Raw genomic sequence first — 12984 nt, 5'->3', positions numbered from 1 at the left:
TTGTTTATTGTCAAACACATGCACATTCACGCCGTCACTCCACCGCGCGCAGGTGCTGGGAATTTAGCGGCGGTCTGGGAAAATGCTGGGGCTATTAGCAAAGTGTATTGTGCCAACACTTGTATACGAGTCTGTTAGTTGCGCTGGGATTATTAACGTGAATTGTCGCTGGCTTTGTAACTGTCGTCATGACCAGCGACGGACTACTGTTGCGCATGCGCATGTACATCATTAGGCAAACACAAATTGCATGCATTTCGCTTGTTGAACTCTTGAACTTATTTCATGTAATAAATAAAACGAAATATATGAAATAAATATAAATAAATAAAAATAAAAAATATAAATAAATAAAAATAAAAAACATAAATCCGTAAGTTTGAAACTCTAAAAATTTATGAGTGCTAAATGGTTGACTTAATAATATAGCCATAACCTGTCGTATCAGTGTTGTTGCCTTACAAAATAATTTTAATTTTGTTATGAGTTCATTTCAAACTATATTTCTGCTTCGCATCCTCATGTTGCCTTTTAAATCTCAAAGCGACTAAACTCTTTTAACAACAACAAATTTAATTTTTTTGTTTAAAAATATATTTGCGTCCGTGTATTCGGCAGCTGTCCTTGTTTGGCAAATAATTTTATTTGTCGTCATCTTGCATCATTAACGATCGCGCATTTGCTGCTTGACACTTATTACTCGCCAGTTGTGACAGCCCAAATTTGCATTTTGATTGATGTTGGCTGGGCAACTGAGCGACTGTTTCGCTTTGTGTGGCAAATTATGCGTATGACTACACGAAGCTCACGAAACTGCCACTTCAATGGCCAATTAATGTCAGTCGATGGAGTCCGACGGTTTGGCATAAGCGGTGGAACAAGTTAGCATGCGTTTCGCCAAACAAATCGCTTCAATCGGGTACTTCGGTTTCTGGTAGCCGTCAGCTGCTGTATTTTATAAATTCAAACTTATTATTTATTATTTGAATTATGATAACCAACGAAGACACTAAAATTTATTAATATTAATTAATATTAAATTTTTGTGAATTCGCATTGTTAGAAAGCCATATGATAAACTAAAGATTAAGACACGAAGTCGGCCGCCGTCAAGTCGTAAGGATTACATATGCTTCGTAAAATGTTTCTAAAAACTAAGCGGAAAATTTTAGTTTGTCAATAAGTGAAAAAAATATAAAATCAAGGTTGATGCTTAAAACTACCGATAATAATCGATAAACAGTTCTTAAATGTTCATACTAAATAATATCGCTAATAATCGATAAATATTTTCTCAAAACTCGGGTTAAATATTATCACCAAACTACAAACATTTTTTGAAATTTGGCACTAAAAATATCGATAACAATCGATAAACACTTTTTTAAATGTTCACTAAAAACTATCGATAATAATCGATAAAAAATTTAAAATTTTCCTGACTTGCTCCAGCTTTTCTATAATTTTTAATATTAAAATTGACGCTAAATAATATCGATAATAGTCGATTAATACTTTTTTAAAAATTGGCAATAAATGTTATGGCCAATAAGCGACAAGCATTTTGTAAAACTTTACACTTAAAACTATCGATAATTATCGATAAAAAAATTAAATTTTTCTGACTTGCTCTAGCTTTTTCTATAATTTTTACAATAAAAAGTTTTTAATTTTAAAATTGACACTAAATACTAACGATAATAATCGATAAAAAACTAAATTTTCCTATTTTGTCCCAACTTTTTCGATAATTTCTACGAAGCTCATCTGGTGTCAATAGAAATTCAGATAACAACAGTTTCTGATCCATTCACCGTAAGAGATGAAATTTGCATTAAAACAAGCAGTTCCGTGTCTCAGTTCAAGAGAAAAGAGAAAAATGTATTTACCGCTTTATCGCATTTTACGAGTTTCTAAATGCTACTAAAATGATTCTGTCAAATATTTCGTCATCTAACCGTTAGCACGGATTCAGCTCAAAACAAGCAGATAGGATACAGTGTATGACTTTCAATCATGTGAATGCTAATTGCGCACATTCAACATTCATTTTCACGCACAAAGCACAAATATTTACGTCAATAAACACAAAAGTGTGATCAACTAACGCACAATCAGCTGAGCTCGCTCAGCAACAAACACAACGGCCATCAATAATACAAAATGTATGTAAATACACGAATTATAAGCCGATTTGTGTTGTACGCCAACCCGCTGTGCAGCAATAATTGCCAATAGTGGCTCGAAATTATAAGCCTATAGAAAGGCCTGGATTGCCTTTTCGCCTTTTCAACATCAAAGCAGCAGAACAAAGAATTTTTGGTGGAAAATTACTAACCAAAGCAGCACAAATTCAATGCACAATAGTCTGCGTCACGCACTTTTACTCGATTCCAATAAAGCCGATCGCAGCGAACGTGCTTTGTTTGCCAAGAAATCGTAATTGGCGCAATGCCTCATAAAGCCGTGTGATATAGTGTGTCAGCACGTTGCTGAACTTACAAACAAAGTGTGAACAATTAAAATGCGAACAATTTATGTGTTGCATATTAAATTTGTACACTTCAAAATTATTAATATCAAAAAAAAAATAATAAGTTGAAGTTTGCTTAGAAATACGAAAAGACTTTTTCGACTACGAAATATATATAAAATATAGTAGTTTCAGAATTGTTTGCTTGCTTCTTAAGGCTTTAAGAAGACTTTGCTTCTTAATAAGCTGATATTGGAAATTTTTTCTTTAAATTTTTATTATTATATTTGACACCTCAAGTCTCAAGAAGGCAGCAACTATCGGCTATGTGTAAATGGCAATGTAATCTTTTGAAGTTTTTTAACTATTTATGATGTAGATAAAATGAAGTAAGATAGGTTGATTGTGTTATTTTGGAATTACACAAAAAAAATTCTTAAAAATTTTGTACAAATATTCATCCAATAAAGCTCCCTTTGAAATTGAAGCCAGATAGCGCCAATATAACTTATTTGGACACAATTTTCGATTGCACTCAAATATTGATATTCAACACCTTCAGTACATCCCAATTTACATTATTATGTACTAAAACTTGTATAAACCTTTTTCCTTTTTCTTCACCTCATGACCTGCCCATACTTTATTACAACACATAAGAACTTAAAACTTAAAAATATTATTTCAATTCCAACCAAAAACCCGATTTTTAACAAAAAAATTTAAAACAAAATTGCAAATTTGCCAGCAGAATACAAGCGAGCTGCAATGCGGACCCATACTGACCCACATTTTCTAGTTAATTTTATGCGAACCTTTTGATCGGAGAGCGAGCATTTGGCGCATGAGGATCAGAAGGCGAGCACAACAACATGCAGGGAAGCGCTGCGCGCATACAAAGTAGTTTATGAGCTGGAGATGAAATAAAGAAAGCTCAACCTTAAGCAAGCCACGCACGTACGAGACACACACTCACACGCAGGCAAGCAGCGCACAGCTGGTACACGCTCGTATGTACATACATATGTCTTTAGCTGTGAATTTTAATGCAGACAGTAGCTGATTTAGCTGCACACACAAGCACACTGCAGGCAATTATCAATGAAATTTACAACTTGCAACAGCTGCAGCAGCCACCACCGCCGTCGCCGATTCCAACAATCGTACATTGTTGCAGTGTTGGCTTTGTGGCACAATGGTCTCGCAAGCCGGCAATGAGACTGCGCGCAATAACAATTGCAAATGCAATTAGATGGAAATATTGCACGCATGCAAGCGCCTTGTTGCAATCGATCCGCAACCCAAACTCATCAACATAATTCGCAGCAGCGCCGCGACTTATGAAAGCACAACATGTGAAATTGCGACATAACGAAAGCGGTGAATTCACCAGGTAATACATGTGATTGTCTATCGGTATCTATTAGCGTGTTGCATGTCGCCTTACTGGACATCTGCGTCTGACTCGTGCCACACGCGGCGTGTGTGTGTCTGCATGTGCGCGGTAAGCGGCAAGCGACAACGCCAAGCTCATTATTGTTATTATTAGTGCATGGCAGTGCAGCACTCAAGCACTCAGTTGCAGTTGCAACAACAGTTAGCCAACAAAATCTGCAATAGTCATAAAATACAACAGTAACTGGCAACAATAACAACACCAAACAGCAACGTCTACTGCGCAACAACACGCAGTTCGGCTGCTGGTCGTCTGCTTGGCGTCATGTTTCGCTAAAACGTGCCACAATGATGCGTGATCGCACTGCCGAGTGGCAGTGAAGATGTTTCGATTCACTGAAAGACAAAAAGTTCATTTGTTATGCGTAGCAACGCAATGCTTGTTGTAACAGTTGTGCTGAAAAAGATAGCAGCGATGTATGAAAGCTCTAGTGCAGTTGGAAAATGCACTTACACACACGCAGCGGCGGCTTGGGAGCTGTATTTTGGGGTTGAAGCGCTGCTTGCTACAGTACCGTTAACAAGGCGTACTCACAAAGAGATACTGGTTAAGTACCGTTAAAATATCAGTTAAGTGTTCGTTACAGTACCAGTTAAGTACCATTAGAATATCAGTTAAGTATTCGTTAAAATACCAGTTAAGTATTGGTTAAAATAACAGTAACAATCAGTAAAATACCAGTTAAGTATCATTAGCATTGATATATTTTATTTTTAATTTCGAAAACAAGCATCAAGAGTTATTCGCAGAGTGTTGAATTGAATGCCACAAAGGCATCTATGGATCTTTCTCTTAGCTCTACAAAGTAGCTCGCAAGAAATCACTAGAATTTTTTTTTCATAAAATTGTATAATTTCAACTCTTTTCTTCAAGCTGTGACGCATTCACAGTCTATTGTCGTAGATCCATAACAACCACACCAGTTGCAATCAAAAGCAATTAAATAAATGTAAAAAGCCAAATAATTATCCGAGAGCGTATAAAAGCAATTCCACCGAGTGAACGCATTGCAGGCACAATGAAAAGCTAGAAAGCTCAACTGTTGCTAGTGAAATAAATCGTGACTGATTTCAGTGCTTCATGACTTTCTCAATAACGCAAATAATTAAATAAAAAACCATGGAAAAACGTTCAAACTGAAACAGTTAAAAGTGAGTTGGACGGCTCACTGCGATTTGCTTTTGTTGTGAAAGCGCGCACTTTTCTAGTAAACACAAAATGTTTACAATTTTTATAAGGCATTCGCCTGAAAATCAGAAAACTTCAACACAGTCTAGGGTCAGTCTTCAGTTTGTTGCTGTCCAAACTAATTTGTGGTTACGAGCGGCCTGCACTTTGGCTTTGCATCGCACTGGACAAGTTGTTTTCCCTTTTGCCTGTTTGCCAAACAGACTGCAGCTATTATTGTTATTCTGGCTGTTGTTGTGCGGCAATTATGCCATCGCAATTACCTGCTGAGCAGCACAAGGTTCGCAGCGCATTTATATGCGCCAAGGCAAATTCTGCTGCAAAAACAAATGCTGGGCAAACTGAAAAAGCGAAAAAGTCAACAAAAACGTCTGTCCACTTTAACGCGCACACCCACAGCTAGACATTTAGCCAGTCGCTCAGACATTCGCCCACATGCACATTCGCCTATTTTCTCTTATATTTTCTTTATGCTTTTGTGTGCCACTAATAAAGCCAGGCGAACGAGTCGCCAACCAAACAAGCGCTTTTGCTATGGCGAAGAGCGTGTGATCTTCTGGGTGCTGTAAATTCCCATTTCGCTGTTCACTTTACCTAACGCTTGTTATAACAGAGAACTGTGTGCACATAAATATGTATGTGTGTGCCCTTACAATTAACCCAAGTTGTTTTAATGTGGCCTCGGCGCTGCTGCAAAGTAATTGAAAAATCATTAAACGCTCTTAGAAATGCCAGCTGCTGGTTAAAATATTTGTTTTAATCATTGTATATAGAAAGCGCACTTTTGAACCCTGCGCTGACTGTCATTTGCTGGGGTTTTCCGCGCATGCGCGAAACGAGTTTGTCGATTTAAGCTTCAGCTTTAGTTTTTATAATTAAAGCGTGAGCCTTTACTGCAATTTAATGACGTTTAATTGAGAAATCACGAAACTTTATGAGAAATCCATGAGAATAATGAATGGTTAAAGCTTTAACTAACATTATTTGCTTAGTTAAGGAAATTTCCGCGTCACTGTCTGCGACTGCATTGAGTTCACATGTGCTGCATTGTATTTTATATTCAATATTTCTTTTTGTTTTACTTTTCATGCACTTTTGCCTTAAACTTAATTTTTTAATAATTTCTCATGCAAACGGTTTCTCTCTTTTTCCAAGCTGTTGCAAGCACATTGTGCGGAGACATTAGACTTAAGCGCCAAACTCGCCGTCATTACACAAAACATTATCGCCGACTTTGTCATCGATTTGATGTCAAACGAGCGCGACCGTGAAATGACTGTCATATTTAAACGTAAAATTGCCACTTAAAAGTGGCAGCGTAATGGTCACTTGGCGCGATAAGAGAGCACACATTAGCCAATGCATACACACACACATACAACGCACACAGCGAAAACCGCCGTACAGCAACACAGTGCAGTTATACGAGCAATGACGGTGATTTTACCGCTAATTCAACTGCCTGCCGCTCTCTTTCTCCCATACATATGCACACATACGTGGTGGTGCTTTGCGCTGCAACCGTAGTTGGTCTCGTGTGGAAAACTCTTGCCACACTATCTCATTGGCTAATAAAAGCCAAACAAAGTAAATGCTAAGCGCGTAATAAACTGCACAGCCACAACTACACTGCCAAGTGCTTTGGCTTGAATTAATGGGTTGTTTCTCAGTCGTCTAACTGTAAATGAGCGTTGCTTTTACCAGCTCTTACAATATACAGTTCGAAAGCAAATGAAACGGTATTGTTTTGACGTTTTAACTCCACAACAATGACATTGCAATTCAAGCATATTTATTTTTATGAATTTCTTTTTTGTATAAAAGCTAAAGCCGAAGTCCAAAATCAATTCTACAGTGATTCCCAAACAGTTTAAAATTCTATAAATAACCTTTGCTTTGATTTTTTGAACAAATTTGTAAACAAAATTAGTTTTTTTATAATAAATTTTGATTTTTCACTTACACGCAGCTTTTAGCTGAAATATGAAATGGCGTTTCTAAAATAAAAACTATGAGAAACAATCAGTGGAATATGCCAAGAGCGCGGTGTACTAATTTGTTTGGCTTCTTTTAGAAAATAAATTAGATATGGCAATCGAAAACAGTTTGCTTTGCCGCGCAGATCATTAATCATCCGAAAGCAAGGCAATCAAACAACTGTACCGCGCGCACACAGCTGGAGTCGTGGCTTAGTGCTTAGAAAGTGCGCAAGAACGCGTACACACACACACGCACACATACCTACATGCTTATGCCAGCATTCTGCCGCCTAGAACGGCCCATTTGATGAAGCGCTCGCGTGAACCAACCAAAATGGCCAGGCAAAGTGGTTGACCAAAGTGGCTAAAATGGGCAGCTGGGCTTATAAGGTTAAACGCTTATTAGATCAGACCATTTAGGTGGCGTACAAAGCGGCAGCACGTCCCTGTACGCTAACGGTTAAATGCTAGAAAGTACGTTTCGTGATAAAAATGGCATGTAAATGTATTGGTTTTGAAGAAAGTACTGGCGAACTTTGGAGGCGAATATGTTGGTGTATGTATGTATGTATTATTGCGTGTATGTGTGTGTGTGCGAACACGTACTTTATCTGCGCGATAAATATCTACAGTGTACATTTCTACACGTGTTCATGTTTCTTATCTTTTTTTCATTTTTTCCCCTCCTGACTCACTGAATTTGCTTTTTAAGTCAACTTTGCAACGGTATTTGTCATTTGCAATATTATATACAGTTATTTTCTCTGCGCTGCTCCTCTGACGCATTAACTTTCATTCAAATTGCTTTGCAATTATCAGCAACACATATTTGCTTTTAAATTGCACTTGGCAAATGTAGAGCCATCGCGGAGATAAGAGCAAAAGGCAGCAACACGCTGAAAACGGTGCACATAATTAAAACTGTATTTTAATGGCACATTTGACAGATTGCAAAATTGTGAGAATTGTCTTAAAAGATAGGCGAAGTGTTTGCGGCCAAGCAAATGCCAGCAAAATGATTACAGTGTGTTAGAAAAGTAGCGTTCAATAGCAAAATAAAAATTGAAATTTTCACTTCACTTTGTATAATCAGTTCACTTTTTATCCGCTCCACCGATGGGACTATCACTTTTGCCTGTTTCTCCATATATTATATTTGTCGAGTGCACACCAATACAAGCGCAAATATATTGCTGTTTGTTTTTTGCTTTTGTTCGACTTTTCCTCTCCATTTATTATTTCCATTGCATGCGATTTAAATGAGAAAAATCTAAAATTACATTAAATTACCGGATGTAATTGTGGTGGTCGTGTCAGTCGAATGTGAACTAAGCAAACCAAAGTGACCAACACAAACCCAAACAGCCAGAGTCTAGTGTTGTTTTTTCATTTACTTTTTGCTTTGTTATTACAATTGCTATGTTGTTGTAATGGTGTTTTTTTACTGCCAGCTACCTGTTGTTGGCCCGTTGCTGTGCTCTGTGACGGATGCTTGATGAATCATTTTAGAAACCAGTTTATTTGTGCGCAGCAACGGCGGTGTATAGTGCGGCGCAGAGGTAAGGAGATATTTATGTAGATATATGGGTATGTATAAAGTCTGTGGATATGTAGAAGTATGTGTATCTACGAAAGTGTACATTTACTTGTCGTTATAAAGGTAAGAGTGTGAAAAAATGTTGAAGAATAAATATTCACACTGTTTACTGAGGAGAAAAATTATTATTTTATATAAGTAAACATTATTTTTATATTAAAATTTTGAATCACAATACTACTTAGGAATCTCATACTAAGATTTTTATTCAAGTGAATTCAAAAACAACACTATTAAGAGAATATAAATAAGTATTCACTAACAAAATTAAAAGACATATATGAAGAAATCCGAACGAAATGTACAACTAAGGTGGTGTTCTAATTTGAAAAAATCTATTATTTTTATAATACTATAGTTTAGATATCCGAAAATATCTCCCCTAAAGGATTTCTCAAATATCTAATTATTGCCGAAATAATAGCCATTTCAGTGTCATGGCAATCGAACCGATTTGAGCTGTGGTTCGTTCACTTTAATATCCCAAAATGTCTCAAGCTCTAATCAGCCGATTTATTTGAAATATGACATACATCTTCATATATAAAAAGTACGTGTCACGTTGTTTGTCCGCGATAGACTCCTAAACTACTGAACCGATTTTAGTAAAACCTAGCACACTTGATCCAGTTCGAACCAACTTAGAAGATAGGATAGTAAAAACAATTCATAAATGAAGAATATAGTAAAAGCTTTATTAAATGGACGCCCTATTTAGTAGACATATCCATTAACCACGCACATTGTTGATGTTTATTAATTATTATGAATATATTTTTTGAATATCTCTCTATCACATGAAAAAAATGGATATTAAAAATATCAAATGCCCTCTCAAAAACCTACTTTAAGACAAAGAGCTTTCACCAAAACAGGCAAAAAATATTGTTTCACCAAAAAATAATTATGGACAGATTGTTACCCAAAACTTGGTGGAGCATTAGTAAAACATTCGAAAATGACGAAAACACTAACAAATGCTGTAGTTGTGTCTCACCGATCAAAATATTAGCAGAAATACACCTAATAAGCTAGCGAACGTCTATTTCCATATCTGTTTATTTGTTGCCATCAATATACATATATAGTACATATGTATGTAGATATTTTTACCCTTGCCATCTGCTTATGGTTATTTATATGTTTGAATAATTTTGATTTATTGCTCCGTTGCCACTTTCTCTTTTATTCTCATTCATCGCTGACTGCAAATTACGATTAATTATTTTGGCTTCGTTTGTGGCGCTGATTTTGGTTTGAAAAATGTTATAATGAAACCGCATTTAGGACTTATTTAATGGTGTTTGAAGTAGTTGGATTTCTTGGAAAGAAGAAACGAGTACCTCACTCAGTTTTCTTAAATCTGTTCTACAGCTCTTCTTCACTCATTTGTGGTTGTAACCTTTTGTTTGCCGCGCCACTGCCATCACCATCAGCGCCAAACAATCAACCACAATAAGCATTTAAGCAACGCTTTGTCCGACAATTTATCACTCAATTACGATTTGGCTCGAAATATTTCTTTTGTGAAATTGCCTACAGCTCTTTCTAATAATAACTGTTAATGCCAAAGCTTTCCGCTGCATTGCATTATAAACTTTCATAAAGTACTTTTCCACCCGCGGCAACTTTATATAATCCAAGATTGATTATGGGCAATTAAGAAGAGTTATGCGGAGAAGACTCGCTGAAAGCCAAATTAGTGTTAATTAAAATTGTTCTTTAAGCAAGATTAATTATTTCAATTCCATAAATCAAAAATGAATTAAGAAGAGACGGAATTAATTGGTCAATCAATGGTAATCAAGCAAAATTTGCGAGAAATATTATTTCACTAAAATTGACTTATTATTTAACTAGATAAGTTAGTAAGCTCTGCAGCTTCATAAAGAGAAAGCTTGTATTCCTGAGCCCGACCATTACAAAAGTATTACTTGCAACTGGTCGAGCCGCCACATCCGCTACCACAACGCGGGCCACACTGAAGACCGGAAGTCAGCGTAGTGCGCATTGACATTAATCGAACTGTATTCACCACAAACTAGCACACAGTGACATGCGACAAACATACAAACTTACACGTTTCTGCTGCTCGCAGCAACATACGACTTCTCCTTTCGCTGCAGCTAATCACTCTGGTTGTCGTGTGTCGATTCTTACGACATGATAGACTAGCCGGCTGAGTCTGCAGTAACTAGAAGACCTCAGCAGCACGAGCAATGGACCGCAGTAATGAGCGGGGCTCTGATTCAACAGCAGCTGCCTCAAAATGCCGATGGCGCTTACAGCCAGGAATTCCATCCGTCAGTTGTCTCTAATCACTTGCGGCTGCCTGGAACACAAGAAGGAATATTTAGTTAGACAATAAGTAATATAAAGCGGTGGCAACAATGCTGGAGCTAGTTAAGAATTTACACAAAGGAAACAATATTTACTGCTCTCTTCCTGCTGCAGCAGAGACATAGACGAGCAAGTCCAAGCAATCGCTAATATGTTTGCAACAATTTACTGCCACACGCTAACAATTTACAGTTGCAATTGGCGGCTGCTGCCATTGCACTGGCAATGGCTTGGGTGGCAATGCAGAGACACCACCACCAAGCAGTGCACCATCCTACCAAAGAATCTTTGGCGCTTAATAAGGCCGTTAACAGGAGAATATATAGAACATGCCTGCTTGGAGTGAGGTTCATGAACCGAATCTTTAACAATTTTACAAGACTTTTCTAATGAAGCTGCCAATTGTATTCAGACGAGGAATAATAAGTTCATGCCAGCGTTAAAGTGAAGGGAAGAGCTTTGCAACAAATGAATTAAAGATAATAAATTATTAAAATGGTGAGTTGATATCGCAATTATACTTTCTATTCTCAAATTAATTTCTTTAAATTGCAGCAGGTAATTGAAAACTCTTTCTAAATTAACGTTTAGCCCTTCACAAGCCAGCGTGCAACCGGTACAAGGCGGTAGGCCCACTTTTAATTACGCGAAAACTCGAACGCATCAGCTAATATATATCCTGAGTCCATAGACTGCACGAAAATGTCTTTAGCAGCGAAATTAATAGCACACTTTGCCACCAATTAACGGCAGAAAAGCCCATGCGCCACCGAGCAAAATGTTACAAGACACCACTTAACCAATATGCAACGAGCCAACGAGCCAACGAAAGAGGCCAAACGATTAATTTGACAATTTATCACCGCGATTTGAGAAAAGGTGCTGCTGTTGCAAAAAAGAGTGCACCGAGCCATGCGCCGCGGCAACAATAACGAATGTTCTAATAAATCTTATTAAATGTACACGCCTCTGCAGTTTTGTGGGCAAGCAAAGTCATGTAGCGTCATTAATTTAACGAACAGCGACCGCGACGGCGTGAGCAAGCGAATGTGACAAGGAGCAGCCACAACCAGGCCGCTGGACAGCCGGACAGGCAGGCAGGCAGCAGCTGATTAAAACATCAGGAAGTCGCAAATGGTAGCAGCCGCGAATATGCATGCATATTATGCGAGTGTTTATGCAGGAGCTACTCGTAGCACGTTGCACGCATGCTCTTTGCTGCGTTGCGGTGTTGCACCTGTCACGCAGTCGGCGGATTTTCGATGCGACACAGTTGGACGGACAACGGCTACAATCTAATCGACGGGCGCTTTTCGGCATGCGCTTCGACGACACATTAAACGAGTCAACAAAACGATTACACGCATTCGCGCGGACGACATTTTATATCAGCCGATGCTCTGCGAACACTTAAAGGAGATCTCAGCGGCACTTGTTTCGTGTTTTGTTTAGCCAAGCTGCAGTTATTGTGCGTAGTTAATCAGTCGCCACTTTTCAGTTACTTTTTATTTTTTTCTGTTTGATGTTTGGGTTTGTCTTGCCATGAACAAATGCAACTTGATATTTGTAGAAAGGACGCTCAATTTTTAACTGACAATATCTATTGAAACATATGAAGAATTATTCAATGAGTGGCTATTCAAAATATCTGACCTTTTGAAGTCTTTGCTCCATACACAACACCACATTCCTTGATTTATTTTCACTCAAGGAAATCCGAATCCGAATCATATTGAAATTTCGTCGCCTTGACTGAAGCAACCGCTCCAGCAGGCAATGTGTAGTGTGGAAGCTACGCACATAAAGTAATCTATTTGTATGACACGACTCCGATTGCAAGCACGAACGAGCCCGTGGAAATGGCAAGCCGGCCAAGTCACTTGCTTGCCACTGCGCCGAGATAATAAATGCGTTTTGTCGCGACTTTTATGCGACACTTGCCACATACTTA

At 37.8% G+C, this 12984-nt stretch overlaps 1 long non-coding RNA gene across 1 annotated transcript in view; it reads right to left on the bottom strand.

The window, feature by feature from the left end:
• Window positions 1-515: 515 nt before the first annotated feature.
• Window positions 516-12984, bottom strand: part of LOC126753099 (uncharacterized) — a 30367-nt gene continuing 17898 nt past the window's right edge. Inside the window, exons 3-4 of the long non-coding RNA XR_007666087.1 lie at window positions 10773-11025; window positions 516-948 (exon numbers count right to left, since the gene is read on the bottom strand). This is a non-coding gene — a long non-coding RNA (uncharacterized LOC126753099). The remainder of the gene's footprint in view (window positions 949-10772; window positions 11026-12984) is intronic.

Source organism: Bactrocera neohumeralis, chromosome 3, assembly GCF_024586455.1.
Source record: "Bactrocera neohumeralis isolate Rockhampton chromosome 3, APGP_CSIRO_Bneo_wtdbg2-racon-allhic-juicebox.fasta_v2, whole genome shotgun sequence".
Lineage (NCBI taxonomy): Eukaryota > Metazoa > Arthropoda > Insecta > Diptera > Tephritidae > Bactrocera > Bactrocera neohumeralis.
The sequence above is the reverse complement of the archived record's forward strand: the minus strand, read 5'-3'. Positions and strand labels throughout refer to the sequence as shown.